The following is a 22374-nucleotide window of genomic DNA, read 5'->3' as shown; positions in this document are numbered from 1 at the left end:
CCTGGGACCGGCGCCTGAGGAAAAAAAAAAAAATCGTGTGTTTTTTCCATTTTTTTTTTTTTCTGTTCCCTCTCTCATTGTTGCTGTTGTTGTTTTGGTTTGGAGAGTGCTTTTTGGAACTCTTAAAGGGGAAGGACAGGACACTTACACCAGAGTCAGGGAATCTGGGGATCTCTGGGCACTCTAAATCCCTGGGAAACAGGAAGCACAGAGGCCCCTTACGGAGAAAAATAGCCTCCCGGCTGCTTCACCTCCAAAGGGGCTCCACCACTTTGGAGGAGAAGACCCAGCCAGGACACGCCCACTGCAACGGCGGACATAAACTCCATAGCAAATGGGCAGGTAGCAGAAGCCCTGTCTGCGCACAGCTGACAAGCATAAGCCACTAGAGGTCGCTATTCTCCCAGGAGAGGAAGGCCACAAACCAACAAGAAGGGAAGCTCTTCCAGTGGTCACTTGTACCAGGTCTGCACACTATCTCTATCACCATGAAAAGGCAAAACTACAGGCAGACAAAGATCACAGAGACAACACTTGAGAAGGAGACAGACCTAACCAGTCCTCCTGAAAAAGAATTCAAAATAAAAATCATGAACATGCTGACAGAGATGCAGAGAAAAATGCAAGAGCAATGGGATGAAGTCCGGAGGGAGATCACAGATGTCAGGAAGGAGATCACAGAAGGGAAACAATCCCTGGAAGGATTTATAAGCAGAATGGACAAGATGCAAGAGGCCATTGAAGGAATAGAAGCCAGAGAACAGGAACGTATAGAAGCTGACATAGAGAGAGATAAAAGGATCTCTAGGAATGAAACAACACTAAGAGAACTATGTGATCAATCAAAAAGGAATAATATTCGTATTATAGGGGTACCAGAAGAAGAAGAAAGAGGAAAAGGGATAGAAAGTCTCTTTGAAGAAATAATTGCTGAAAACTTCCCCAAACTGGGGGAGGAAATAATCGAACAGACCATGGAATTACACAGAACCCCCAACAGAAAGGATCCAAGGAGGACAACACCAAGACACATAGTAATTAAAATGGCAAGGATCAAGGACAAGGAAAGAGTTTTAAAGGCAGCTAGAGAGTCACCTATAAAGGAAAACCCATCAGGCTAACATCAGACTTCTCGAGAGAAACCCTACAGGCCAGAAGAATATGGCATGATATACTTAATGCAATGAAACAGAAGGGCCTTGAACCAAGGATACTGTATCCAGCACGACTTTCATTTAAATATGATGGCAGGATTAAACAATTCCCAGACAAGCAAAAGCTGAAGGATTTTGCTTCCCACAAACCACCTCTACAGGGCATCCTACAGGGACTGCTTTAGATGGGAGCACTCCTAAAAAGAGCACAGAACAAAACACCCAACATATGAAGAATGGAGGAGGAGGAATAAGAAGGGAGAGAAGAAAAGAATCTCCAGACATTGTATATAACAGCTCAATAAGCGAGCTAAGTTAGGCAGTAAGATACTAAAGAAGCTAACCTTGAACCTTTGGTAACAACGAATCTAAAGCCTGCAATGGCAATAAGTACATATCTCTCAATAGTCACCCTAAATGTAAATGGACTTAATGCACCAATCAAAAGACACAGAGTAATAGAATGGATAAAAAAGCAAGACCCATCTATATGCTGCTTACAAGAAACTCACCTTAAACCCAAAGACAAGCATAGACTAGAAGTCAAGGGATGGAAAAACATATTTCAGGCAAACAACAGTGAGAAGAAAGCAGGGGTTGCAATACTAATATCAGACAAAATAGACTTCAAAACAAAGAAAGTAACAAGAGATAAAGAAGGATACTACATAATGTTAAAGGGCTCAGTCCAACAAGAGGATATAACCATTCTAAATATATATGCACCCAATACAGGAGCACCAGCATATGTGAAGCAAATACTAACAGAACTAAAGAGGGAAATAGACTGCAATGCATTCATTTTAGGAGACTTCAACACACCACTCATCCCAAAGGATAGATCCACCGGGCAGAAAATAAGTAAGGACACACAGGCACTGAACAACACACTAGAACAGATGGACCTAATAGACATCTATAGAACTCTACATCCAAAAGCAACAGGATATACATTCTTCTCAAGTGCACATGGAACATTCTCCAGAATAGACCACATACTAGCTCACAAAAAGAGCCTCAGTAAATTCTAAAATATTGAAATTCTACCAACCAATTTTTCAGACCACAAAGGTATAAAACTAGAAATAAATTCTACAAAGAAAACGAAAAGGCTCACAAACACATGGAGGCTTAACAACATCCTACTAAATAATCAATGGATCAATGAACAAATCAAAATAGAGATCAAGGAATATATAGAAACAAATGACAACAACAACACCAAGCCCCAACTTCTGTGGGACACAGCGAAAGCAATCTTAAGAGGAAAGTATATAGCAATCCAGGCACACTTGAAGAAGGAAGAAGAATCCCAAATGAATAGTCTAACATCACAATTATCGAAACTGGAAAAAGAAGAACAAATGAGGCCTAAAGTCAGCAGAAGGAGGAACATAATAAAGATCAGAGAAGAAATAAACAAAATTGAGAAGAATAAAACAATAGCAAAAATCAATGAAACCAAGAGCTGGTTCTTTGAGAGAATAAACAAAATAGATAAGCCTCTAGCCCAACTTATTAAGAGAAAAAGAGAATCAACACAAATCAGCATAATCAGAAATGAGAATGGAAAAATCACGACAGACTCCACAGAAATACAAAGAATTATTAAAGACTACTATGAAAACCTATATGCCAACAAGCTGGAAAACCTAGAAGAAATGGACAACTTCTAGAAAAATACAACCTCCCAAGACTGACCAAGGAAGAAACACAAAAGTTAAACAAACCAATTATGAGCAAAGAAATTGAAACGGTAATCAAAAAACTACCCAAGAACAAAACCCCGGGGCCGGACAGATTTACCTCGGAATTTTATCAGACACACAGAGAAGACATAATACCCATTCTCCTTAAAGTGTTCCAAAAAATAGAAGAAGAGGGAACACTCCCAAACTCATTCAGTGAAGCCAACATCACCCTAATACCAAAAGCAGGCAAAGACACCACCAAAAAAAAAATAACAGACTAATACCCCTGATGAATGTAGATGCAAAAATACTCAATAAAATATTAGCAAACAGAATTCAACAGTATATCAAAAGAATCATACACCATGACCAAGTGGGATTCATCCCAGGGATGCAAGGATGGTACAACATTTGAAAATCCATCAACATCATCCACCACATCAACAAAAAGAAAGACAAAAACCACATGATCATCTCCATAGATGCTGAAAAAAACATTTGACAAAATTCAACATCCATTCATGATAAAAACTCTCAGCAAAATGGGAATAGAGGGCAAGTACCTCAACATAATAAATGCCATATATTATAAATCCACAGCCAGCATTATACAGAACAGCGAGAGGCTGAAAGCATTTCCTCTGAGATCGGGAACCAGACAGGGATGCCCACTCTCCCCACTGTTATTTAACATAGTACTGGAGGTCCTAGCCATGGCAATCAGACAAAACAAAGAAATACAATCAATCCAGATTGGTAAAGAAGAAGTTAAACTGTCACTATTTGCAGATGATATGATATTGTACATAAAAAAACCCTAAAGACTCCACTCCAAAACTACTAGAACTGATATTGGAATACAGCAAAGTTGCAGGATACAAAATTAACACACAGAAATCTGTAGCTTTCCTATACACTAACAATGAATCAATAGAAAGAGAAATCAGGAAAACAGTTCCATTCACCATTGCATCAAAAAGAATAAAATACCTAGGAATAAACCTAACCAAAGAAGTGAAAGACCTATACCCTGAAAACTACAAGTCACTCTTAAGAGAAATTAAAGGGGACACTAATAAATGGAAACTCATCCCATGCTCATGGCTAGGAAGAATTAATATCGTCAAAGTGGCCATCCTGCACAAAGCAATATACAGATTTGATGCAATCCCTCTCAAATTACCAGCAACATTCTTCAATGAATTGGAACAAATAATTCAAAAATTCATATGGAAACACCAAAGACCCCGAATAGCCAAAGCAATCCTGAAAAAGAAGAATAAAGTAGGGGGGATCTCACTCCCCAACTTCAAGCTCTATTACAAAGCCATAGTAAACAAGACAATTTGGTAATGGCACAAGAACAGAGCCACAGACCAGTGGAACAGATTAGAGACTCCAGACATTAACCAAAACAAATATGGTCAATTAATATTTGATAAAGGAGCCAAGGACATACAATGGCAAAATGACAGTCTCTTCAACAGATGGTGTTGGCAAAACTGGACAGCTGCATGTAGGAGAATGAAACTGGACCATTGTCTCACCCCATATACAAAGGTAAACTCAAAATGGATCAAAGACCTGAATGTAAGTCATGAAACCATTAAACTCTTGGAAAAAAACATAGGCAAAAACCTCTTAGACATAAACATGAGTGACCTCTTCTTGAACATATCTCCCCGGGCAAGTAAAACAACAGCAAAAATGAGCAAGTGGGACTACATTAAGCTGAAAAGCTTCTGTACAGTGAAAGACACCATCAATAGAACAAAAAGGAACCCTACAGTATGGGAGAATATATTTGAAATTGACAGATCCGATAAAGGCTTGACGTCCAGAATATATAAAGAGCTCACATGCCTTAACAGACAAAAAACAAATAACCCAATTAAAAAATGGGCAGAGGAACTGAACAGACAGTTCTCTAAAAAAGAAATACAGATGACCAAGAGACACATGAAAAGATGCTGCACATCGCTAATTATCAGAGATATGCAAATTAAAACTACAATGAGGTATCACCTCACACCAGTAAGGATAGCTGCCATCCAAAAGACAAACAACAACAAATGTTGGCGAGGCTGTGGAGAAAGGGGAACCCTCCTACACTGCTGGTGGGAATGTAAATTAGTTCAACCATTGTGGAAAGCAGTTTGGAGGTTCATCAAAATGCTCAAAACAGACCTACCATTTGACCCAGGAATTCTACTCCTAGGAATTTACCCTAAGAACGCAGCAATCAAGTTTGAGAAAGACAGATGCACCCCTATGTTTATCGCAGCACTATTTACAATAGCCAAGAATTGGAAGCAACCTAAATGTCCATCAGTAGATGAATGGATAAAGAAGAGGTGGTACATATACACAATGGAATACTACTGAGCCATAAGAAGTGGAAAAATCCAACCATTTGCAGCAACATGGATGGAGCTGGAGAGTATTATGCTCAGTGAAATAAGCCAAGCGGAGAAAGAGAAATACCAAATGATTTCACTCATCTGAGGAGTATAAGAACAAAGGAAAAACTGAATGAACAAAACAGCAGCGGAATTACAGAACCCAAAAATGGACTAACAGGTGCCAAAGGGAAAGGAACTGGGGAGGATGGGTGGGCAGGGAGGGATAAGGGGGGGGGGAAGAAGAAGAGGGGTATTAAGCTTAGCATGCATGGAAGGGGAGGGAGAAAGGGGAGCGTGGGCTGCACAACACAGAGAGGACAAGTAGGGATTCTACAACATTTTGCTAAGCTGATGGACAGTAACCGTAATGTGGTTGTTAGGGGGGACCTGATATAGGGGAGAGCATAGTAAACAGTACTCTTCATGTAAGTGTAGATTAAAGATTAAAAAAAAAGAAAGAAAGAAAGAAAGAAAAGGGGGATTACTCCTTGATAGGATAAAACTATTGGTAAATCAAAGATCAACACAGGCTTTAAATATCCTTAATGTTGTTCACTTAAAGGGTGTCAGATGATCAGCTATGGAGGTACTCTTTTCTGATAATATTCCTTTCTCTTAATAAAAAAAAAAAAAAAAAAGCAGTCCCTGTGTGCTGACCTCCAGTGAGTTCTGCACAGTGGTATAGAGGGCATGTCAAAGTGTGGGCAAAGGGTCTGTTTGTTTCTACGCAGAAGATCAAGGCCTAGCTTGGATACCAGAAAATGAACTAAGATACGATATGAGGAGGAGCTTCCGGCATCAGCACTCTCTGGAGGACTTGTGCCGGGGGATGATCATTAAAAAGCTTCCACAGGGATCCGAGCTATGCTGCGGTCGTTGCTGCGTCCACCCCACCATTTCCTGGACTTGCCATTAGAATGAGGAGGGAGATGTCTAGGCTGGCATGTGCATACAGTGAGACAACGAATTTGACCAGATCTGTACTGTTGGAACTCAACCAGGAGTTGGGAGGGGTGCAAGGTGTAGCACTCCAAAATCTTATGACTATAGACTATCTATGGTTAAAAGGACATATGGGAGGTGAACAGATCCCAGAAATGGGCTGCCTTAATTTGTCTGATTTTTCTCAGACTGTTCAAGTACAGTTGGACAATATCCATCATGTCATAGACAAATTTTCACAAATGTCTAGGGTGCCTAAATGGTTTTCTTGGCTTCACTGGAGATGGATGGTAATTATAGATTTGCTTTGTTTATGTCACCGTATTCCTATTATGTTAATATGTGTGTACAAATTAGTTAGTAGTTTAAAACCTATACATACTTAAGGTACTATACAAGAAGATATGTCAAAGAAATAATCAATCCTCCCATGTTTTCTTCCATATGCTACCTCTATAGCTTTTCTTCTTCCTTCCTAATTACAACCCTTAAATAGAATTCATGTCTCATATCGAATTTACCGAGTATCATAATTCCTCCAGGTGGTAAAGATACCTCGAGACAAGTGCTGGGCATAGAAGCCACAGGGCGTAAATCTGGAAAGAAGTAAAAAGCTAACCTTTTCAAACAATATGGCTTCTCTCTCACCTACCAACTTTACATTTCCCTGTATGGCCCCAGAAGATGACTGGTTAGCCAGAGACGGGTAAGATTCCTCAAGGGTGGAACAACCTAAGACAGGCACAGTCACAGGGGTGCCATCAGGTGAGTAATTGGGGATCAACAGAGGTGAGGCTCAGAACCTCATCCCCCCTGCTTTGAGAGAAATCTTCTGCATCCATGGACGGTTTATTGCCCTTGTGTAGCTTGGATTAACACATAGTGTACAGGCACAAACCTGATCATCTACAATTGCCCTCCTACAACACTAAACTATGTTTTCTGCCTTTATCTTGCATCTACCTACCACTTCAGCATTTTATTAAAAATAAAAATAATAATAATAATCAAGGGAGAAATGTGGATCAACATATAAATCAAGTATAAAAATCAAATGAATATTCATATTTGACCTGATTGTTTATAGTTCATAATGTGTGATCAAAACCGAAAGTTTCTGTGATGAATGCCCTTGTACTGTTCACCATGTAAGAATTTATTCACTATGTAAGAATTTGTTCACCATGTAAGAACTTGTTCGTTATGCTTCAGAAGATTGGAGACTGACGAGAGTTAGGCTTGAGATGGATTAATGATTGTACATTGAGCATTGACCCCCCTATACTGAATTTTATTGTTGTTAACAACCATTTGATCAATAAATATGAGAGATGCCCTCTCAAAAAAAATATGAGCATATTTAGGACTGTGTGTTCAAGAAATTTAATAGGAATGACTTTTTAAAAATACTGAAGACCATTCATATTATTAATATGTTTAAGATCATTCATTTAATTAGGCTAATGAATTAATGAGATAGAAGTACTTAATAGTGACTGGAAGAACAATTGCTAGAATTGAATTGCTATTATACAAGATTCAGCTCCTTTTAAGTATTTACTAAGCACGTGTGTTCTGTTCAGTTACGCTGCTCTATATGCTGTGGGTAACACTTGATGTAGATAGCATACACATAAAGATCATGTCTGCTTGCCACTTTACCATCTTTTTAAGGAGGTGGAAAGTCAATAATCCCTAAGTGCGCATGTGAGTGCGCGCGCGCGCGCGCACACGCACACACACACACACAATAAAACATTAAAATTAAGATTAACTTTGACCCTCAGGTTTGTGTTATAACAGCTGGTCCTATCAATGACGTTATCTTGTGATTAACAATGAGAGAACTGCTCTTGAATCACTAACATATGTGTATGGAGCAATTTAGTTTCTGAATTAGGTGGCAATAGTTTAGCCTAACATCTGGGTAATGTGCTTCTAAAAATGAATTTCATTTTAATAGATTAAAGTTATATAAGTCTCCTTTGGGAAAAAGAGCAGACAAACTGAAATTTTCTCAAATGTATGAATTATATGGAATACAAATTTTTCTAAATGAGATCATTTCTATTAAATTGGGATGTGTATATATGTGACACTTTTGGACATGTAAGAATATCTAAAGTAATGGGTATTCTCTTAGATATCTTTTGTAACATTTTCCTTTTATTCTTTCAAGAGAACATGGTTTTCTTTCTGTTGTTGGCTTTATAGCATGTATGCATATATGTATTGTATTATGTTTTTTTGGTGTGTTTTGTGGGAGAATGAAAGGATCTGTATCACCTATTTTTTCAATGATAGATTTTAGATTGGACTTCCTCATGTACACAGGGTGGCCTATGATTTCTTAAATCAATCCCCTCCATTCAATCTTCCAATAGATTTTTAATAACCTATTAAATTGAAGGCATTTTATAACTTGCATAGTATTTGAGGAGAGAACTACACCTTGCTTTTCTGTCCTTTCCTCCCATCCATCTTTTCTTTCTTTCTCCACACCTTTATTTAGTGTCATTATTTAGCTAGAGAACAGCCAACAAATACAAAACAAAATAAGATAAAATCCCTGACTTCATGAGGCTCATATTAAAAAGCCTCTTTAAACATTTTTTAGTCACCAGTAAACCTATTTCTAGCATACAGCAGTGCACCAAAATGTATTTTTTTGATATCATTAATGTACAGTTACTTGAACATTATGGTTATTAGACTCACTCTATTATCAAGTCCCCCCAACATACCCCATTACAGTCACTTTCCATCAGCATAGTTTTGAGGTTCCATTTCAAGTCTCGTGAACTTCATCTTTACTATTAGAATTTATTGTCAGAAGAGAGATTTTGATCAGGCAGTGGCTGTGCTCTTAGCTACTCAATCTCCTTCCAAGAAGTTACTATATTCTCCACTTTTAGGACTAGGTATGTCACAGTATATTAAAAATTCAATGCAAGCATGTTGTGCACCAATCATGAAGAAGTTTATAACTGAATATTGCATTTTCACAGCAGATAAGTTTGGATATGTCAAGATCATAACCACATTGGCATTATCTTATGTGCCTTGCCCCAAGTAATAGTCATTTATAATAAATTTTGTCTTTCTTTAGTGGATTGACTGTGCCAAGCTCTTTCACATCCTGGGACCTTTGCATGGCCAAGCTCATTTTGCGTAAAAGACTCTACAATTAGGAATATTTATTGGCTCTTGCTTATTCTTTAGCTTTCAGCTGTAATTCCATTTTCTCAAAGATGTCCATCTTTGATCATCCTGGTATAATTTTGACATACAATTGTATTTCTTTTAACATATTATATTTTTCTTCCAAGTATTTTACCTAGATGTGTAACAAATTACATAACAGCAAGCAAGAACCAGTAGAACTGTTCCTAAATGCTGGGCTGCCCTTTTGGGAGAGGTGTTAACCCTTTAGTTTCTGGATAATGGTAAGTACAGAAAGATTGAGAGAAATGGGCCAGGGTGACCTAGGTAATGACTATTTACCAGGTGCTACAGAAGCATTCAATATTTTAAGCATCTTTAATGCTATGCTGGCACATACTGTTGTATTTCAGTCTTCATTATCATGGTTTTCCATTTATCTCTCTACCTGTGTTATTGTTTATTGCAATTTCTCTCACTGGATAATATGCTCAATGACAATAAAAACTGCGTGTGTTTCAATAACCATTTAAACTGTAATGGTGAGGGATACTGGTGAAAAAACAAGTGACTGATGCTGATGCTTGATCCTCTACTACATATTCTACTAAGTAAAAAAAAAAAAAAGGTTCTGTATTCTCTTCCAAAGCACCTTGAATTAGTTTCCCAATCTGTCTTTCTTTGGAAAGCTTTACTCTCTAAAAGTAGTGATGCTCTACGCAGTTGAGAACTGGAACTCACTCTTTAACAGACCGAACAATGCTTCTCTAGGAGCCATTATGGTTCATCGTGTGATTGACTTGACAGACAATAGCTATGCTTCCTTCTACCATGCACAGGAGTTGATAGTTTATTCATATCATGAGCAAACTTGCTGAACAGCTAGGCATAAAATACATAATAAAATTGTGTAGGTGTCGGAATTACTAAGTTAGTGATGAATATTTTCTATAGGTACTTTATCCAGTTTAGTATGATTGAATGTAATGGTCCTCTCTATCTGAGCAAATCATCTTGCTATTTCACGGCTGAATGGACACAATTTTTGAGCGTGTCACTGAAAAAGTATAACAGCTGTACTGGCTGTCGGTCCCCAAAATCCTGTGAAAATATTTGCTTTAACCAAAAGAATTATCTCAAATTCAGCAGGTAAACTACCACATATTAGCTTTTCCAAATCTCCATTATTCAAAAAATATTTTTATATGAATTCATTTTTAATAACTCTGGGAATTGTAACACATTCTTCTGCCTTGTTGCTAAATGTGAATTACTTATTTTCCATTGAATCTACAAATGGAACCAATTATACAGGATGTAGCAATACAAATGGGATGCAAAATCCTGTGAATTATCTGGAGCCTCATAAAGTTAGGGCACCTGGCTAAGATGGGTCAGAGAACTTTGAATCTATGTTAGTATTCAATGTCTTATGTAATTAATCATCTATTGTGTACTCAATATGTTTTTTAAGAAACACATCCATAGTGTTAATTATATGCAAGTCCTTTTTCAAGCAATTTCAAATGTTGTTACATTTAAAACATTAACAGTATGTATTTCAATTTTCACTTTTTCTAAGAAGGGGCTAAGGAAACTAATATGGCTAGTAAGTTACAAAACACAATCATAACCCAGATCTTAATGATTCCAAAGCCCATCTTCATTTCCCTCTACTCCCTCCTGCCTTTTAATTTTTTGTCTGTAATGTTATCTTTGCCCTCCAATGGATACTGCAACCTGCTTTTCCTTCTCTCTCCTGTAATGTCTAAATACCTTACTATATTTTATTTTATTTTATTTTATTTTATTTTTTCTATAACATTTAACTTTCTAAATACCTTACTATATTTTATTTTCTTTTTTCTATAACATTTGGTTTAATATAAATATGTTTTTGAGATGTATTTAGTATTTGGTTCGTAATCATTGGCTATCTCCATCTACTGGAATATAAGCTGCGTCAAATGAGATATCACGTCTCATTTGTTCACTGACATACCATAAACATCTAGAACAGTGCCTGGAACTAGACTTACCATAAAGTGTAAATCCTACAATGTGCAAGATTGACAAAAAAATCAATATAAACCAACGTAGTCACAGTGTGTAATTATAGTTGTTAAAAAATACTACATACATTAATGAAAGGAGAAACCATACATTTTATAATGGACTTGCATTTACCAAGGAAGAAGAAAAGGCCTGATTTCTTTATACTTCATTCTCCTTATGGTTTTATAGGAAATTCCTTCTCCCTCTTCTAGGAGGAAATACTACTGAAATAATACTGAAGTTATATTTCTGGATTTTCTCTTCACTACCCATTAATGGAGGCGGGGGATTTTTGTGAATGGTGAGTTAAGAGTCTAAAATCCACTGATCCTTTATTCTCTAATCAGCAGAGTTAAGGTAAAATCATCTGCTGCCTGGTGATTTCTCTTCGTTCCCTCTTTTGGAACTCCCACCTGGGTCATAAACATTCTTCCCCTCCTAATCTCTGGATAATAAGCAGAACTGATTTTCAGCATAAAGCCTGCTTTCTGGAAGCATATTTGGAGCCCATCTCTCTTTCCTACTTCAGGATTTTATGAAAATTAGGCTGCAATATGCTCTGTAGCTAGTCTGGAATGTGTCTTCTCATATGCAAATATGGATTTAAGAAGCAAAGGTAATGAGTGACAATAATAAATGTGATATAAAATGCTTATGGACTCATATTGACTGCTGTAAGTCTGGAGTGGTAGCTAAGGGGGATGTTCATGGAGAGCTTTGTGTGCCATGGTGAACCAGTAAGGCTTGGACAGATATGAGGGATTTGAGAAAGGAGGAAATGGGCACATCTGCCTTTTGGGCAGAAAACTATTCAATCTGTGGAATAGGAGGCAGGATAATGAAGAAAAACTGGGACAGGGGATCTGTGTGATAGGCACCTCCAATGGTTCAGAGGAGGTGATAAACTCTAGAAAAGAATAGTGGCTGTGGAATGTCGAATAATCTTTAGAGTGAAATATTTATTTTAACTTCATATCCTCATAAATAAATGTACAATCATTATCTCAACATCTCTTATATTCCCTGCTTCTGATTCCCAGAATTAGATAAATAAGATCATCTGCTTCATTGTTTTGGGGTTTTCTTATTAGTAAAGCAACAGGGAGGACGTGGAAGCACTGTGCTTGGACATCTGAATAGTTGCAAAATCTCTGAAACTGGCAAATAGGAATCTCTCCTGAGAAATACTGCTTCTCATCAGTAGCATCTGGCAGTGCATTCTGAAAAATGTCTTGCAGGTTGCAAAGGGCTTAGGATTTCATTGCAAAACTTTCAATGGGGAGAATCTGCCTTTGCTGCTTTCAACATGATTGCCCCTGAGTCAGAACTTTGCGTACATGTGGTTATGGGGATATAAATCTCATTTAAGATGTTCTATCTGTAGTAAATTTTGAATAAACTCAGAAAGCTATTACCACTCATGCATGGTAGGATTTAAAGTCTTTACCATGGTAGACAAGGCTCCTCACTATCTCTGTTCTCGCCGGGTCACCGCTGATGTCTTGCCCTGTTTGCCACATCCATGCTGGTTTCCCACACGTGTCTCTGTGTTTGTTCCTGTCATTGCCTCTGCCCCAGTCTCCCCTCCCAGATTCCTACACTGGGCTGAATCCTTCTCTTTCTAAATTCACTTCAAAGTTTAGTTTCTCTTTGAAACATTTCCGATTCTCCACAACTCTTTCAACCCCCACAGGCTATCTCCTTAATCTGGGCAAAGTTTTCTAACTTGGTACTTTTCCAGTTTATTTTGAGAATTTTACAAATTTTAATGCACACATGATCAGCAAATCAGCATATCAAGTTTGCTTAGGAGAGTCTCAAAAAAGAAACCAGATTATTATAGCAAAAACTCTTTAAGCATTTAATAGAAATTAGAGAGCTTCCATCTGTTATTCCCAGAAAAACATGGTAGAAGCAGTTGATAAGAAAAATGTAATCAGATCTCTTTTTCCAGAGAGCAAAAGGAAACGAGTTAATGACCAGTGCTTAGTTCTTGTTCTCAATATCCGTTTCTCTTCCTTAAAAAGTAGGTTTACATAAAATGTTTATTTTGACAAAATAGTCCAGTGATAATCACATTTCAGAAATGTTATGAAGACCTTGCCTTTTGATAGCATGTTACATACTAGAAAACAAAAGCTGAACCCCCTCTTGAATGGACTTAAGGAGTTTTTGCTTCTATAATGTTTAAATAAACAAAATAAATATTTTACCTCAGGTGAAATCAATGAGTTGCTCTCTATTGACCTGAAGGGACAGCTATGTACCTATAGGAAAAACTGGCCTGAAGTATAGTTCCACATGACACAAAGACTGAAAAATATAAGATTCTGAGCTAAGAAGGTACAAGATATTTCTTCAAAGAGAAAGAATAATACTTTCATACTCTCATAAAATAGTTCAAAAATTCCTTGTGAAACACATTTTTGAAAAGTGAATAGCAGTTCATTGATAGTGGAGGAAGTGAATTTCAAACAGATGGCTTTAAAGAATCTCCTGCATTTGCATAGTAAAATTATGTTTAAGTGCATATCCCCATATACTCTCATTGAACCTGTAAAATAACATTGAAGAACATATATCAATCAAACCCTTTACAGAAAGGAAAATTGATGTCCAACCAGTTTTAGAGAATTTACTATCTCATTTTTTAAATAACGAAAACAACCCAATTTATCTGCATTCAAAAAATATATCAAGTTATATTTCCAGAAAATGACAAGGATTAACAAAATATTCAGAAGAAAAGGCTACATATATGTAATAAATTCTAAGTAAATTGGTTGAGAAGATTCTATATTTAAAGCTGTAAAATAATTTTCTTAGAAGTATTTTTTTTCTGCCTCTTTTACCATGTAACACTTCTGGCCCCTTAGTAGCTTCTCTTTCCTACAGTATATTGGTCATCTGGTTGAATCCACGAAGGTCTGATATCACGAGAGGGATTAACAATATAGAAAAATAATTTCTGATACATCAGAAATGTATTCACATGATTGCCGGAAGCCATGCTACTCAAGCTGTGTAGCAAAGCTCAGGCTGGAGGAAGACCCCCGCAAAGCACCTCTATTACCCACCTTGATTTTGTTTTTCTTCATTATACTATTGGTTTTGTTTTTTGCTTGCATTATTGCCAAGAGCTAAGCTAACCTTTGCTGAGCAGTGTGGAAAGGATGAGAACATAAGTTTCCCAGGAGCTTTTCAGGACAGTGCTCCTAAAGAATGGAACACGCAGGGGCCAAATGGCGATCTTGGCATAAAGTACCAAAACCTGCTGTTAGTTAGTCAAACATTGACCACCCCATTTCCACTGAGAATGCCCCCCTTGTCTACAATGCTAGTGAAACTACTGATGGAAAGTTTTCTAGAAATAGAGTTATGAGAAAATATTGAATAGAATAACCCTGTTGACACTTAATTAATCATCTCATGTTTTCTTCCCTCTGCTACTTCTATAGTTTGTTTTTCTTCTTTCCTAATCACAGCCCATTACTAGAATTTGTGCCTCATACGTGAAATTACCAAGTACCATAATTTTCCAGGAAGTAAAGATACCTCAAAACAAGTGCTGGGCATAGAAGCCACAGAGCATAAATCTGCAAAGAAGTAAAAAACTAACATTTTCAAAGAATATTACTTCTCTCTCACTTACCAGCTTTACATCTTCCTGTATGGCCCGGTAAGATGGCTGGTTAGCCAGAGACGGTAAGATTCCTCAAAGGAGGAACAACCTAAGACAGGCACAGTCGCAGGGGGGCCATCAGGTGAGAAAATGGGGGCCAACAGAGGTGAAGCTTAGAACCTCACCCCCCCAGTTTTGAGAGAAATCTTCAACACCTGTGGATGTTTGGTTGCCCTTGTTCAGCTTGGATTAAGACCTGGTCCGTAAGCACAAACCTGATCATCTACACCTGTCTTCTTACAGTTCTAAATCATGCTTTCTAACTATATCTTGCATTTACCTACTACATTAACATTTTATTAGATTCACATATGAAGTATAAAAATCAAATGAATAATCATACATTTTATTTGACGTGATTGTTTATAGTTTAAGGTTTGTAGTTAAAACAGAAACAGTTTCTATATGAATGCCCTTGCATTGTTAACCATGTAAGAACTTGTTTAGTCCCTGCAGTAGTGGAGTCATGGAGACCTGTGTAGCATATGTTAGGGAGATTTTAGTATCCACACAGAAGAAAGAGAAATGTAGATAAAAAGGGGAAATTTAGTTTGCTGCCTACTGTGCTCTATAAAGGGGTATAAAGTGAAGATATGAGTTTATGATTTTAGATTGATTATAAATTTATTAAAGCTTCTAAGAATATTTTTGTGGGAAAGAATCCTAGCTAACTGTGGCACTAGGTGACCTGTATTTCACCCTGAGTTGATAGACTCCATAGTTGCTGCTACATACTGCACGCTCCTACGGTCACATGCACTACTTAGAAACTGCATTGCATAGAAACATAAAACACAATAGAGTACATGTTGATAGGAAACGTTTTGGTCAAGGAACAGAAAAACAATCACCTGTCTAACGCATCCCCAACCATGAATAGATTAGAAAGGAGAAGAAAGAAAAAAGCTTGCCTATACTTATTAACCAACTGCCTATACTAATTAATCATCAGAATAATAAAAAATAATCATATCCTTGTGCAAAATAGTATAAATAAAGCTGTCATCGGCACTTTGTTGAGAGACCACCTCCATCTGACTCTGTGTCCTGTCTCTCCATACACTGACTCTGTCTCATCCTTTTGGGCTTCACCCCCCGCTGCTGGAGCTGGACTCCGGCACATGATCATTTTCAACTTCAGTAAAATCTCATACTTCTAGTTGTTTATACATAGTGGAAAATGTGGGATGTATACAACATTGTGGACTAAAGGAGAAATTATTCAATGAAGAAGAAAAAGGGCTGTGTATTGGTGGTTGTGGTTTCAGATCAGCTTTGCCCTCTAACTGTTGCCTGGGTGGCATGAGTTCAAAGCTTTAAAACATTGTTAACAGCCTCCTAAAATACTCATCCTATCTTCCACTACTTTTCCCATTTGCCTTCAACCACCATTTAGCAAGAAGTGATTTCTCATTTCTGCTAAAACCACAAACACTCCTGGGAATGGACACTAGGTATTCACCATTCACTTAAATTCTCCTTCCTGAGAGGATTTGAGAAATTGAGTGTAGAGAACAGAGGAGTTAGATAGTGAGAGATGATAGGACAAAATGACATAAAACAAACAAAGACAAGAGAAAGAAGGAGAGGGGCAGCAGCAAAATGGGAAGGAAAAGAAGATGGTGAGTACAGGGGTAAGTCACAGTTACTTTATTTACAAATCTGAGCATATACGCTCTGTGGGTATCTCCACATTAGTTTCTGCTAGGACACAGATGGATTTTCCAACAGACGTAGGTACGAAGGAAATGGTTTAGTTGTGGTGCACTGATCTCCAATCACTTACATTTAAAATAATAGTGAGGGTAATCCTGTTAATATTCTGCCTTGGCAAATTAAAAATTTGACAGTTTCATGTCAGTTTCAGTGGTATTTATTTTCCATGAATTATTAATTTGCATTCTTTGATTTAGATTATGTCTGTGTAATTATACCTCTTATACTACTGTCTGATACTTAGAAGACATTGTGAACCATAATTAATTGAATTGATGAATTAAATTTACCACAAACTCCATAAAAGTGAGAGAACACCCCTATTCCAGGAATGCTAAATTCTAAATGTACACTTTAAACAAGTAAATAGGTATATAAAGCAAATTATTCAGTTATAATGAACACATTGCAGTGCATTTCTATATTATGTAGCATTAATAGATGAAGCCCTTAGGCATTAATAAACAGAAATGTAAATATAATGTGTACCCAAGGTTTTATGAAGAAGGAAGCATTTAAATCATTCTTAAAGCAAAAGTCTATAAAGTACTAGAAAAATAGATTTTTTCTCTAAATATCATGTTAGGTGAAATGCTCTAACTGAAAAGAGTTTTTTATGAATAAGATAAAGTTAATTAAGTTTACATTAAAATTTAACTTAGTTTTATACAAGTGTTTTACATATCACATCTTGAAGGTCTTATCTGAGCAAAGCATAAAGTCTTGTTAAATATTTTCAAATTCTAAATTCTTCATCAGTTCTCAGTGATAAAGCTCTTGTTTCCTCAGAATAAAAGTAAAAAAAAAAGCCTCTTATCAAAGAACATTCCTCTCATGTCCTGGGTACTCTTGAAAAACCACAGCACAGTTTTAAAGTCCACCAGGATACTGTATCATTTAGGGGCAGACTAAATGCCCCTATTATGGCTGTTCACATTTTTGCCCTTTTCACTAGACCAAGCAGCTTCTTACATTTAAGAATTACATTTCCTTAATTTTATTTTATTATATTTAAATTCTTATGTCATCCTCAGTGAAAAGGACAAATTAGACATTCAACAAGTGTTTATTGAATGATTTAATTAAGTACATAATGGAGGAGTTGTGATCTCAGTCTTAGGGCTTTATTTCTAAAATACCAAATATTGAATCATCACAAATATTCACACCACTGGCTACTCTGGATAGGATGTACTATATTACATCTGGATTGCCTTAATCCAGATGCATTCAAAATATTGCCATTAAACAGAAGTATTAGAGGTTTTTCTCTAATATTTTAGAGATGGAAATATTCATAGAAATGTTTTACATGTGTCCATATAATGAATACATTTTAACCTTCTTCTTGACATTCAGATCTCTATTATGAAAGTAAATTAATATACCAGACTCTAACGATAATTTTGCTTCTCTTTTCAGTGGCTCCAAATGTATATAAACATCTATACAGGGTATTTACCTAGATTTACAGTTTTGTAATTATAGAATATTTTAAAATTTCATATTTAGGAATAATCAGTTTTGCAATAATTTATTTCAGATAAAATAAAGTTATGTTACTGTCTAAATGAATCATCTTTCCAGTTGATGTCAGTGAATGAGTTTTTCAGCACCTCATTATGCTAAGTTTAGGTATGAGGTCCCCCATGGCCCAATTCTGATGTGCTCTCAGAACTCAACATCTACTTACCACAAAATCCTTATTCATAAATCAGGATTACAAGACTGATTGAATTAATTGCTACTCACCACTAAGCAACTGCTCAGTTAATAAACAATGATTCCATTTGGTCATCTTAACATGCAAAATAACACATCTATGTCTGTTTATATCTTCCATAAATACCTCAGGGAAAAATAATTTCTATCCTATCGTTTGTATAACATTCATATGGAGTCGTTTTGCTCAAAGCAAAAAAATCATTTGATTGACTGGCTCTTGTAGATGCTACATCAATTGCCTCTTAATATTAAGTTTGTGTATTTCATCTGTTTGTTCTGTGATTATTAAATTGCAGACATATGTTTTGATGAGGACATGTTCTTATTATCACAGCTATGTCCCAATATAATGTTAGGATACTGTACTTCCCTAGTACATTTTTAGGATCATTTTTACGTGTAGTTACCCCATTTAAAATTTATAATTGGCAGTGTTTTTAGTATTCATATGGTTCCCCTCATATCTGGAGGAGATCTTGTATACTAGTGGTCCTATCACCTTCATTTAGAGTATAATGCTTCATGTTGAAAAACAATGTATTTCAATCTTAGCAAAGATAAATTAATTTTCTTTTGTTCATTCTGTCACATCATCAGGTGATTAGGCAGCATAAGGAGTGTTTCAGTAAAAATATTCACAATTTTGGCCAATGTACCTGGACAAACAGGGTCTGAGCCTAGACATGAATATCCACATAGTGACCTATAAATGGGTGGTGATTATGATACCCTGTGGCAGTTAGTAATTCTAGGCAACTGTGTAAAGCAATATATTTCTATCATACTAAATTTCATAATCAAAGTTTAGTAGTTAGAGCAGAGTTTCTCAAACCTTAGAGCATACTTGAGTCACCTGGAAAACTATTAAAACACAAATTTCTTTGCAAAGTCCCCAGCATTTCTGATTCAGTAATCCTAGTATGGGGCCAGATATTTTGCATTTCTAAACAAGTTCCCAGGTGATGCTGAAGCTGCTTTACAGTTAACTACATTTATTTATTGTAAATTAAACAACTTGTGAAATGTATATTGAACCCTTGCGAAATACTTTATGTTGATCTATAGACAGAGTTACATAGTCACAGACTAGGCTCAGGTAATCAGGCCAGTGTGTATGTATGTTTCTTCCATATGGTGATCTGGTAAGAATTTTAAAGTTACATTTACTGTAAGACAAGCCCAGTAATTTCTTCAATTTAGCAAGCTATGGAGCGAGAACTGAATAACTGTTCTTGCACATACATGAGTTTAAGACTATTGGATGGAAAGAAAAAACAGTAATAAGAAATGTTTAATGTTAGCCCAAGGGGTAAATGGGTTTGAAAGTGAAAGTTTTATTTTTGTACAATCTTTAGAGAGATAAGCCTGTTTTACAGGCTGGTTCCATGGGCAGGCCAAGGTGATATTAATTGAAAATCTGGATCTTCCTTAGAAAACAGTTTGGAATGATTGATATCATGCTCTTTCCTATGACTGTTATATGTCATTTATTGCAGAGCAACTTGGAAATAGTTAACTTGAAGAATAGGCCAAATTGGGTTGTGTTGTCTTTACCACTGGTTAGATGCTTTCAGCTTGATGTCTGTTCAAATCATTCTTGAGCCTGAGTAGAGCTAACAGACAGTTTTAATATGAACTGCTTAGCATTTTCCATTAAACAAAATTTGTTCAGGGATTTGGATAGGAAATGTAGAAGTCTATTTGACGCCCAAATCATGATGCACCTTAACTAGAATCACCCTTATCTGTTACAGCCATCATCTTAAGCGCATATTTGCTTTTTCCTATCTGCATGCTTTTGTTTATAACTCTAAATCATAGTATACTGCCAACTTGTCTTTTGGGTTTTAGCTTTTTAAAAACTGAGTAATAGCATTACAGTGATCACAGGCTGAGAGACCAGGAATTTTGTGAGGGGAACAGTGGCTCCTTATAGGAAACATGTTGTGCCACACAAATCTTCTCTTTTGAAAGTTAGTTTCATCCAGATGAACTTTCTGCATGTGAATGAATATTTTAATTTTTCAGGCAACATTTTGTGTCTACATAATGTGTCCTTCTACAGGGTTATATCGGATGAATCTCTTTTACAGGGATACTTCAAGTACTCCAAGCTCAAGGCTACCTTTCTGCATATCTACACTGGCCTCTAACAGCACATAAAATATCACCCTTCAAAGTACTGTTCTTTACTGAGGGGAATCACCACATAGTCATTCATCTATCAAGCACTCATTGAGTATTTGTATGAACTAGGTATGAAGGCATAACTCAAAATGCTTGACACAAGGTTTTCACTTAGTATTGGAAAATGGATATAGAACTTTTTTAAAAAGGGGATATATCACTATTTACAATAAAGCATATTTTTAAATGCATATTTAAATATGCACATAAGATATATATTCTGATATTAGAGAATGATATCAGAAAATATTTGGCAGATAATATTAGCAATTCATGGCTAATAAAATTTCATTATATTTTATGACCATGGAGACATCTGAGCAGATGTATGTGAAGATCTTTTATTCCAATGAATCCTCTGAACCTCTTCAATCTAAACTCTTGGCTCACCCCTCTTTGTAAATGGTAGCGATAATCTCCCCTACCATGGAAAAAAATGTATAGGCCTTTCCTCCACAAGACAGCATCTGCTTTCCTTAGGACCTTCCCTATCTGCCCCTCCTGTTTACTAAGTTTATAATTAGAGTTAAGCCACAGTATAACCCAGCTTGAGATATGATGAACCTGTTAAAGGAAGAAAAAACTAATACTACAAATGAGCTGCAAGACTCAACTAGTATGTTCAACCTTTGGGTTTCCACCACTGCCCAGCCACTCTGACTATACACACAGATCTACATAATCAGTCAGGTTAGGATAAATCATGCTGTGCTAATAACAAGTGACTCTATAATTCAGAATCTAATTAACTTATTACCATCACATTAGTTTATTTACTATACAGCTACCAAGGGGGAACTGCCACCAAAGTCCATGAATTCTTCCCTGTGGCACCCAGACTGATAGAGCAACCCCAGTTTTGAGCAATGATTCTCCTTACAGAGAGAGAGGGACACACTGGCTCTTAAATCTCACTTTAAAAGCTACCCATATCACTTCTCACATTTCACTGGTGAAGCAAGATTTGAAGCCAAGTTGGCAATCATCAGGACAGGTAAGTATTTTAGCACAGACAGGGAGTATTTCAAACAGTAATACAATGTGCCACATCTAACTACTTATTTTTAATGGCTGAAGAGTACTCGAGTATGAATGCACTCTAATTTATTTACCACTTTTTCTACTGATGAATATTTTGGTTGTCCTACGTGCATCATTACAAACTATGCTGAACAGAACATGTATCAACACATACACAGTTGTCCAAATATAATTTTAGATTAGGTTTAATAAATCCAAAGAATAGAATTATTTCTCTGATCTGAAAATCTTCTGATCAGCCTTTATACATTTCTTCCTCTGACATTATTTTTTTTTCTTTTTCTTGCATTTTTAAATAGCTTCATCCCTGTACAAGGATGTGACAAAAAATGCAACATTTCAATGGTAAGGCAGAGTATAGAACCACCTTTACCTCTGGTCTTTAAGAAATGAACGTTTTTATGTTTAGCAAATGCTATCCTGCATTGGAGAGGAGCAAGTATTGTCTGCTATGCTCTGATATTTCTTTGCTTTCCACTGTTTTGTCTTTCTCCTTGCACACAAAAATTGCATAAGAAATTAGTTATTTATAACCCCTGTGACTACATTGGGTCTAATAGGTGAATTCTGAACAACTCTGGGATAACTTCTATTCCCCCACATCCACCCCAAGGCCT

The sequence above is a fragment of the Manis javanica genome, chromosome 11, assembly GCF_040802235.1.
Source record: "Manis javanica isolate MJ-LG chromosome 11, MJ_LKY, whole genome shotgun sequence".
Lineage (NCBI taxonomy): Eukaryota > Metazoa > Chordata > Mammalia > Pholidota > Manidae > Manis > Manis javanica.
Note: the sequence above shows the minus strand (reverse complement) of the source record.